Genomic DNA, 9653 nt, shown 5'->3' on the forward strand with positions numbered 1-9653 from the left:
TTTTGATGACTTGTGTGTTTCATAAAAGGTTTTCAAGAAATGTTTTGTGGCCCAAAAGGTTTTCAAGAGGATTTAATTTTGGCCCCAAAAAGAGGTGTTTCAGGTTAATTTTGTTGTTTTTCTCAAATTTTAAAATTAACTTCCCTTTTATTTTTTAAAATCAAATAAAATCCTTATTTTATGAGGTCATGTCTTTTCAAGTCTTTTCAAATGGTGATGCAGTTGCATGGTTTTAGAAATTTACTTTTGGGTACGGTTACCAACACTCCCTCTCTTCCCTCCATAACTTCTCCACACACTCTTCGGTTTCTTCCCACTCACTTTACTGCATCCCTTCCCTCAAAAGATTGAAACTAACCAAATGAGGAAGAAAACCATTGCAAAAAGGGCTCCTCGTGAAAAGGTTTTCAAGCTACCCACAAAGTCTTCCACTCGCTCTCAAGACCGCACCTTTACCCCTTCTCCTTCTCCTCCTACCTCTCCTCCTCGCTATGACCCCATGGCTCGGACCAAAAATACTCCAAGGTTTCCTGCCTCTGCCAAACCGACGCCACCACCAAAGGCCACACCTTCCAAGCCTGGCTCCTCAAAACCGAGTTCAGCAAAGCCTAGCTCCTCCAAAGGCAAACGTCCGGCGACTGAGGAACCCATTCCCGAACCAACACAACCAAAATTCAGGTCGGTTCCAATGCGTTCTCAACGAGGTAACACACGAGTCCCTCTCAAAAATGTTAAAGAACCAGAAATTGGACCTTTTGATCACAAAGCTCACTTTTTGACCTCTCATTCAAACTATAATCCCTATAGATTCAAATCTGCCATGAATAATGATTTTTATGAGGGAGTCATCCAGTATCGTACCATATGCCCTTCATTTCTCGCTGATTTGCCATCTTTGAAAAGAAAAGGTTTTCCTTTTGTTGATAACTTAATTTTTCTGGACTGGAATCACCTTTTTGACATCAAAAAACCTGTTTATCCCTTGTTGGTCAAAGAGTTTTATGCAAACATGACTTATCATGAAGGCACTGCTCATTCGTATGTCAAGGGCCGAGATATCGTTTTAAACAATGAGACCATCAGTGATGCTTTGAAGTATACTGATGTTGGGCCCTGTGCCTACACGTCAGTTAAGTGGGATGAAGGAGTTGGTGTTTCTTACAATGATGCCCTGGCTAGTATTTGTGAACATATCTCCTTAATAGATGGCATTACACCCACTCACAAAGCCCTAGGATATGAGCGTGCTCAACTGCACCGGATAGTCAATCATATTATTCTGCCTCAAAGCGGCTCATATCAAAGGGTTTCCTACACTGATACTCTTGTTTTATATGCCCTTCTCACCAAAACTGAAATTTCATTTGCATATTTGATGGTTAGATACATGTTTGACTCTGTTAGAAGTGAAAAGGACAAAGCTCTTCCTTATGGCATGTTTCTAACTTGCATTTTTGAGTATTTTGGTGTTGACTTGACCAATAAGAAATATGAAAATAGACATTCATATCTAAAGGGAGGTGGTTCAGTGAAACAGCAAAAAGGACCAACTCGATCTGAGAGAGTGGTTCTAGATGATGATGATGAAGAGTTCATTCCAGATGATTCTACTGCTCTTTCCACTGAGGGTACTTCCATCTCCACTGAGAAGAAATCCACTCTGCTGAATGTGGTCAGGGATGTTGCTCAAGAGTTTGTCTCCCAATCGAATCACTTGATTGAATTGAGCAAAGAGAAAAGGAAGCTGGCTAGCAAGCTTGAGAACTTCCTGAAGAAATCAAGGGATAGGGTGGCTGTACTGATGACTTTCATTGACAACCTTCAAAATGATGAAGACATTGCCACGGATATTGAAGAGGAAGCTGCTTCGGAGGGGAATGGTTCTGATGCCTAGGTTTTGTCTCATAAAAACTGTTGTTTCTGCTCTCTTTTTGTCTCATGAACTCTGCTTCTTTAGTACTTTTGAACTGTTTTCTTTTGGATGACTGTAATAACTCTGGATATTACTGCACCTTTGGTAGTTTAGTTAGTATTTTGGACTGGGCACTAACCTTTCTTGCAGGGTTTATAGTGTTGTTTTTGTTGATCTTGCCAGTCGTCCACCCTTGATGACAAAAGGGGGAGTAATAATAGGATAAGCATATTTTGGCATTGAAGTAGCTATCATTTTTTCTTTTGAAATTTTTGTCAAATTGCTGCACTAAAATTTAATTCTACATGCTAAATACTAATGCTGATGATATTAGCTTGATGTTGGGCTGATTATGTGATGTTGCTCATTTGATATTCCTTGTACAAGATAAATTGTGCATAGCTCTTCATTGTGCTCTCTTTAAGTACAATGTGAAACAAGAACAAAGAGGAAAGCATAAATCCAGGAGGAGCAATTTTTGAAAAGGAAAGGGGGAGCAACATAAAAACAAATGACAAAAATCAAAGGGAGTTTCTAAACCTTACTCAAACTCATTTACTTCCTTTTTGATTATTACTTAAATCATGTTTGTCATCAAGGGGGAGATTGTTGAGTTAAGAAATTAACTAAATTAATTAGTGATGACAAACATTATTTTTGGCAAAATAAATAATTAGAGTTGTTTAAATTAATAAGTATATGTTGCTAACTATTTATTTCATGTTGCAGGCCAAATTCATTTTTAAGTAGCCCAAATGGTATAATAAAATTATAACAAGGCTGATGGGTAAATAATCAAGCTCAGCCCAAAAAAAACAAAGCCAAAGGATCTGATGGGCCAACCGGGTTGCTTTATGGAAATTCAATCCAAACCCGTATCCATCTCACAAGGCTTCTTTTGTAAGATTGAAGTCTTCTCCCTCTTGAAGTGCAACGTTCTTCTACTTTCTGACCAAGTCAAATCAACTTCAAAAAAAGTAAGAAAGAGAAGAAAAGCTTCCTCCATAAGCCAGTAACCAAAGAAGCAAGAAAGAGAAAATCTAAGTTTGAAGCACAGAAGCTAAAGCAGAAAATCTAATCCAAATCAAGCTTAGGTTAAAAGTAATCCATCTCATCTTGCATGCATCAGATCTTCATCCCTTCTTCCCAACTCTCTGCACTATCCGAAAATGGCATTCAAGGTAAAGTTGATCTCTGTTCTTCACTACTACAAATCTACGGTCACAAGAGATTCTTGGGGACCAAGTTGCATCTCTATGGTTCAGATTTGGTTGACCATTGGAAGACAATTTCGGTTACTCCTTCATGGCTTTCGGTCAAGTTGGAAAAGTCAGAAGCAAAGGTTCTACTTTGATGTTTGAGAAGAAAAAGTGAGCTTGTGGGTTGGTGAAGCTCAAGGTTTAAGGTGTTGACCTTGGAAGAAGAACTCAGCCACATGCAAGGAGATAAAAGAAGCTTGCTGTTCATTCAGAAAGTAAGGAGAGAAAACCAGAGTGTGTGAACAGTGTTATGCTTAGAAGTTCCTCTACTTGGATAATGCTTTCTTTCAAAGAAGCATTCGGCCAATACTGAAGAACTGCATCTGAGGTTTGCGAATCTGGTTTGCACATAACAAAGAGGTTGCTGATGAAGTCAATCTCCTTCATGTTTTACTGATTGTAATGTACTTTTCTAAGTTTATCTTTCTGTAATTTCTTGAGAGAAAAGGTATTGTGAGAAAGCTTAAGAAAAAGCCATGAGTGGAAAAAGGCTGAGAGATACACTTGAGAGAAAAGCCTAGAGTTATTTTCAGATTTCTTTAGGTGTGTTTATGTCTTGTATCTTGTACCTGTGAGGTATCCCTTTCTTAGTTGGGTTAGCACTAAGAGTGAATAGTTAGGTATTAGCATAGCCAATGTCAAGTTAGGTTAGAACTTGAGTGTGAAAGGATTGGGTCAATCCTGTATTATTGGTGTATGTAATACTGTTAACTATAGTGAAATTCTTCCATTGTTGTGGAGGAGACTGGATGTAGGTTGCATAGCACAAGGCAACCGAACCAGGATACATGCTGGTGTTAGCTTTTCTCTTCTCTGCTGTGTTCTGTTTTCTGATATTCATGAGACAAAATTAAATTGTCTCATAAATTTCCGCTGCTAAGTTAAAACAGAATCAGAATTGTAAATCTGTTTTAAAAGGGTAACAACAGCAACTAAAAGGAAGGCATAGATTCAACCCCCCCTTCTCTAAGCCTACCACAACCTTCAAATATTCATATGTATGCTTATTTATTGATTTTAATATAATGAGTTAATAATTATTTTAAAAAAATATATTTTTTATTTTTGTTTATATTTTATTTTCTAATTTCTATTTTTTAATAGTCTATGTGTGAAATATAAGTTGTATAGTAGAATTTATTAAAATTTTTAAATTTAACATCCATAATTTTAAACACATAATATCTATAATTAATGAATTGATGTTAATTTATTATTTATTATTTTATTCTGTAGGTTAAAAACTAATCATTTTGGACGTTTCTGATTTTCAATAAATAAAGATTAATCAAATTTAAGATGTTTTTATTTTTTATAAAATATATTGAGGTGATTTTGAGATTTTTTTAAATTAAAAAGATCAAAATTTAAAATTAATAGCTTAGTTCCCTGTGTTGTTTAAGCATCTCTGCTTGATTTGCGCATCAGAGATATGAATGATGCAACACAACTTTTAAAATGATCCAAATACCAACATCTTTAAATATGTGTATATGAATTCTTGCAGGATAATTTAATCCAGCTGAGGGGCTTGTCTTCTCAGTTGGAGATATGTTCGATTTCTATTTCCTCTCTCAGCTACATATAATCAATTAGTTCTTAATTTCATTTTCCTTTTTATTTGTGCTTCGAATTCTTGTAGAAAAATCTACAACTTTTGAATAATCTTTGTAGAATTTTGCAACATCTTCAAGCGTGTTAAAAGTCATCCTAACCTTTGGAACAAACTGCTCATCGACATCGCACAGAAACTACAAAATACACTAAAAATAGTCCACAATACACCGTATTAAAAGCTAGCCTACACCAAAACTCATCATAAAAAATAATAAAATCAGATTCAGAACTCAAACAGAAACTAAAACGATTCAACTATAGATTCATAAACTACAAACAACCTACATTATCTAGATTCAAACCATACCTCACTATTTTATTCGATTCAAAACAATAATACAATTCACCCTCGTTCAAATGAAAAGTCTAAACCTGTAAATACACCAAAAAGTTTCTATAATACACCAAAATAGTTTTGATATACACCGAAACTAAAAATGCAACAGATTCATCAGAACTCCTACATTACATTTAATTCAAACCATCAACAATGAACAACAATTTTTACAAGTAATTTTCACAATATTATTCACCTACAAAATCATAAACTACTAACAAAAACATTAACTAGAATTGAACCACACATCAACCACTTCATTTGATTCAAAACAATAACCACTTCGCTCTGGTTCAATTGACAATCTGAACTTGAATCATTCATTATCTTCAAAACTAATTTCAGAGCTTAATTTCAAAAACAGAAAAAGAAGGAAATCGAAAAAAAAAAGAAAGAGAACGCAGAGAGAACGCACAGAAACGAAGGAAGAAAAGACACAAAGAATGTAGAGATGGAAGATCGAAAACGCTGACGAATTTTGAAAAAGAAAACAAAATTCTTTCGAAAAAGGTAGTTATGTATTTGCGCGTTGATTGAAAAATTAGTTAGATTAATGGCGTATGAGGTGAATTAGGTTAAAGAAACTTGTATGGACTTGTATCAAAAAATGACTTGTATGTGAAGAATATTTGTTATTTATTTAAGTTATAATTAGTTATTACAATCAATTATACAAAATATCAAACCATACTATTCCTGACTAAATATATATAAATTGCCTAACTTTGTCTAGTCACTAAGGGCCCGTTTGGGAAACTTCAAAAGAAACTTTTTTGAACTTTTGACTTATGAAAAGTAGTAGTAGTTAGGGGTGCACAGACCCGGCCCGGCCCGAAGGCCCGGCCCGGTCCCGAACACTTTTGGGGCTAATTTGGTGTGATTTCATCGGGTTTAGGGCCGGGTAAGGGTCTCAAAAATAGACCCGGTCATTATTTCGGGTCGGGTCCGGGCCATAGCTTGGGTCACCCGAAGTCGGCCCGGTGACCCGGTCATCATACACAATTAATATTTTGTGTTATTAGTGATGGATCATGACTATTCTTATGTGGAATTTAAGTATTGTAAATCTTAATATTTTGTGTTATTAGTCATTATAAAACTATAAGTTAATGTTTTATGTTTAGAATGCATAAGACTTTAGACTAATGCATAATATTGTGTTATTTGTATTGATTTAAATATTTGGTATTATTAGACAATATTAGTATTGATTGTGGTTATACTTTAGTATTGATTGTGGTTATGCTTTAATTTTGAAGAATGGTTGGTTCTTGTTATATTTTTCTAAGTGAATTTTACCATGTTAAATAATGGTTGGAGTTTTAGAAATTTGGATATTTTTACATGCTAGCTTACAAGAAGGTATCAACGTAATGTAATGTTAACGGCCCGGTTTTCACCCGGTTTTTACCCGGTATAATTGTGGCCCGAAAGTGTATTGGTTTCATCGGGTCTAGGGACGGGTTCGGGTCTAATAAATAGACCCGGTGTATATTTCGGGCCGGGTCTGGGTCACATCAAACCCGGCTTCACCCGGCCCATGTGCACCCCTAGTAGTAGTATTAATGTCTGGTGTAATTTTCAAAACCAAATTGCAGCTTTCTAAGAAGCTATTTAGGAGCTTATAGAGAAGTTAAAAAAAAATAACTTCTCTCATAATACTACTACTTTTGATCACATTTCTATAAAATAAGCACTTTTAAAGCTAAAAACCCAAATACAAAATAACTTATTTATAAGCTACTTTAAATATAGTCATTTATTGTATAAGCTATTTTGTCAAAAAGAGCTTAATTAAGTTGTTTACTCAAACTGGGCCTAAATCCTACCACATTAACTAAGTCATTAAAACCTAAACATCTAAACTAATTATTCACTGAAAATAAAATAAAAAAAAATTACTAACCTCAAAATCTAAAGCTCCAGCTACGTGCCAAGTAGCATTCAGTCTATTAATGTCCCCATCGCAAACATATTCTCGGGGCCATATTTACTTAAGAAACTCGAACTTAAACGTTTAGAAATGAACAAAATTTTTAAAAACTATTTAAATGCACAACAATCTCGGCTGCTGTAACTTTATATATGCATCCGAGCATATATCGGATGCTGAGACCCAAATTAGCCAAATTGTACATATCTCGAGTACTGAGACCCCTTTCTAAATTGTCACATATCTCGGGTGCTCAGTCCCCAATCTCCATAATAACACATATCTTGTGTGCATTCAAGATATGTCTTAGCGTCGCACGGTCACAACACAGGGTCTCAGACACCAAAATATGTTTCATTTTTAACTTATCCTTCAACATCCGAGATGTATAAGAGTACGCATTTTTGTAAATACCTCACATTTTATTTTTTTTCGTAATTTACATATTTATTTAATTTAAATAAAAAAATCCAACAATAAAAGAGTATTGTAATGACCAACATATTTTAGTAAATAGTAATCAAACAAACATAATTTCTCCTAAGAGTTTTGTTAGGGAGATATTGAGAAATCTTGACATTGTGAACAATGGACTGATTTATTGGCCCACGGTGAATTAAAAAATAAAAAACACCTCCTAAACTCTAATTACAAAAACTTTTACCTTCCTCCTCCCCCATTTTTAAATTTTAACCATTTCTTACTCACTACCAAACTCCAAAATATGACAAAATAACCATCAAATTTTAAATTTCAAATTTTAATAATGTGATCCTCCGCAGTCCCAACAGCACCGTGAGCTCCCTCAGCAGCCCCCAACAGCACCATGAACTCCCTCCTCCCAATTAAAATAACCATCTGATTATATATAAAACTAATCACCCCTCAAAATGTTTAGTCTTTATGCTTCAACCAAATCCAATAAAATAATCATCTAAATGCTCATTAAAACAACCATTTGCATATCTATTGCATTGAACATTCAGATTATTTTAATTGTACTTACGTAAATAACCATCTGCATTAGGCATAAAAATAACCATCCGCCGACCTATTGTAATGAACATCCGCATAAAAAAAAAGACTTTTACTTTTGTACCTGGTTGATCTCTTGTGGGAGTTGTAAAGTACAATTACCGTTTGAAGGAATATAATCATAAATGATTATTGATGATGGTGTAGCATAATTTTCTTCACCCATCGTGCTTGTGTGAGGAGAAGAGAGAGGCTTCCTATTCTCGGATTTGCTACCACAGTGTGCCAACGGGGTTTTGCGGTGACCGGTTGTGGCGGGATCCAGGGGGTGCAGTGTTGAACTGTTGCTAGTTGCGCGGTAACTAGACGTGGCCGTGGCAACGGGGAAGAAAGGAAGGACCTGCCGAGGATCTGATATGACAACGGAGAGACCAGGTGCGGTTTTGGTCGGCCAGAACCACGCGGCATCAGCAGAACGGTCGGCCGAGGGTTGCTGCGACATCAATGTCGGGCACCAATGGGTGGGAGGTTTTGATGAGATGTTGAGTAACTGTACGTATTGAAACATTTAATTGCTAATTTTAGTTTTTTAAAATTTAAAATTTGAAATTAATCAAAAATCTGATTATTAATTATAATTTAATTTTTTTATTTTAATTCATTGTTCATATTATTCATAATAGTCATTGTTTTCCTATACGTTCTCTTCTTGTAAAACAAATTTGAAGGCTCATCTACAAACTTGAAGACAAACTCCATCCAAATTCCAAATTTACTAAGCTAGTAAAGTAATCCGAGATCGTAACCTAAGCAATCGATAATGGAATTACGCAAAAAGCTTATATCCAAATGACCTAAGAAAGTATGCTTTTTAAAGTTGTGTTTGGTTGGTGTCCTCTAGACACAAAAACACAAACACAAATATATAAGTAGACATAAACATAGATATATAGAAATATTTTTATCATGTTTGGAATGATACACATAACAATGATATCTAATTTAAATATCTATTTTACCCCAAGTATAATTATATTCCTTATTTTTACCATCAATACTAATTTTTCAACCTCAATCTAAGTCAATATCATCAACAAAATTTAATTACTAGTTCAACAATTTAAATTAAAAATTGAAACAAAATAAAAAATTTCAACAATTATATTTTTTAAAAATAAGAAACTAATCCGAAATAAAAAAATAGAAATGAAGATGAGAGGGATGTGATTAGAGTTGAGAAAAATGACATAAACAAAAAAGAAAGTGATAAAAAATGCAAATTTAACAAAAAAAATAAATAGAAGGACTAGGAATAAATCTGAAAAATGATGGTGGTGATGCAGTGAGACCGTGACAGCGATAATCCGTGACAGCGATTATTCGCGACAACGAGGATGGGGCGACGTGGTGACCCGTAACTGCAAGAAAATAAGGCACAATGAGATGCAGTGGAGGAGGAGCGACAATCAGCGACGGCGAGAATGGGGCGACGCGGTGACCCTTAACCACGAGAGGAGGAGGAGGAGTGACTGTAGTGAAAGATGACACTAAAGAAAAAGAAGAAGGTGGGAGAAGAAGAGACTAAATGATGAGAATAAATTTAGAATAACAAAAAAGTAT

This window comes from Arachis ipaensis, chromosome B3 (genome assembly GCF_059453495.1).
Source record: "Arachis ipaensis isolate K30076 ecotype BB chromosome B3, ASM5945349v1, whole genome shotgun sequence".
Classification (NCBI taxonomy): domain Eukaryota; kingdom Viridiplantae; phylum Streptophyta; class Magnoliopsida; order Fabales; family Fabaceae; genus Arachis; species Arachis ipaensis.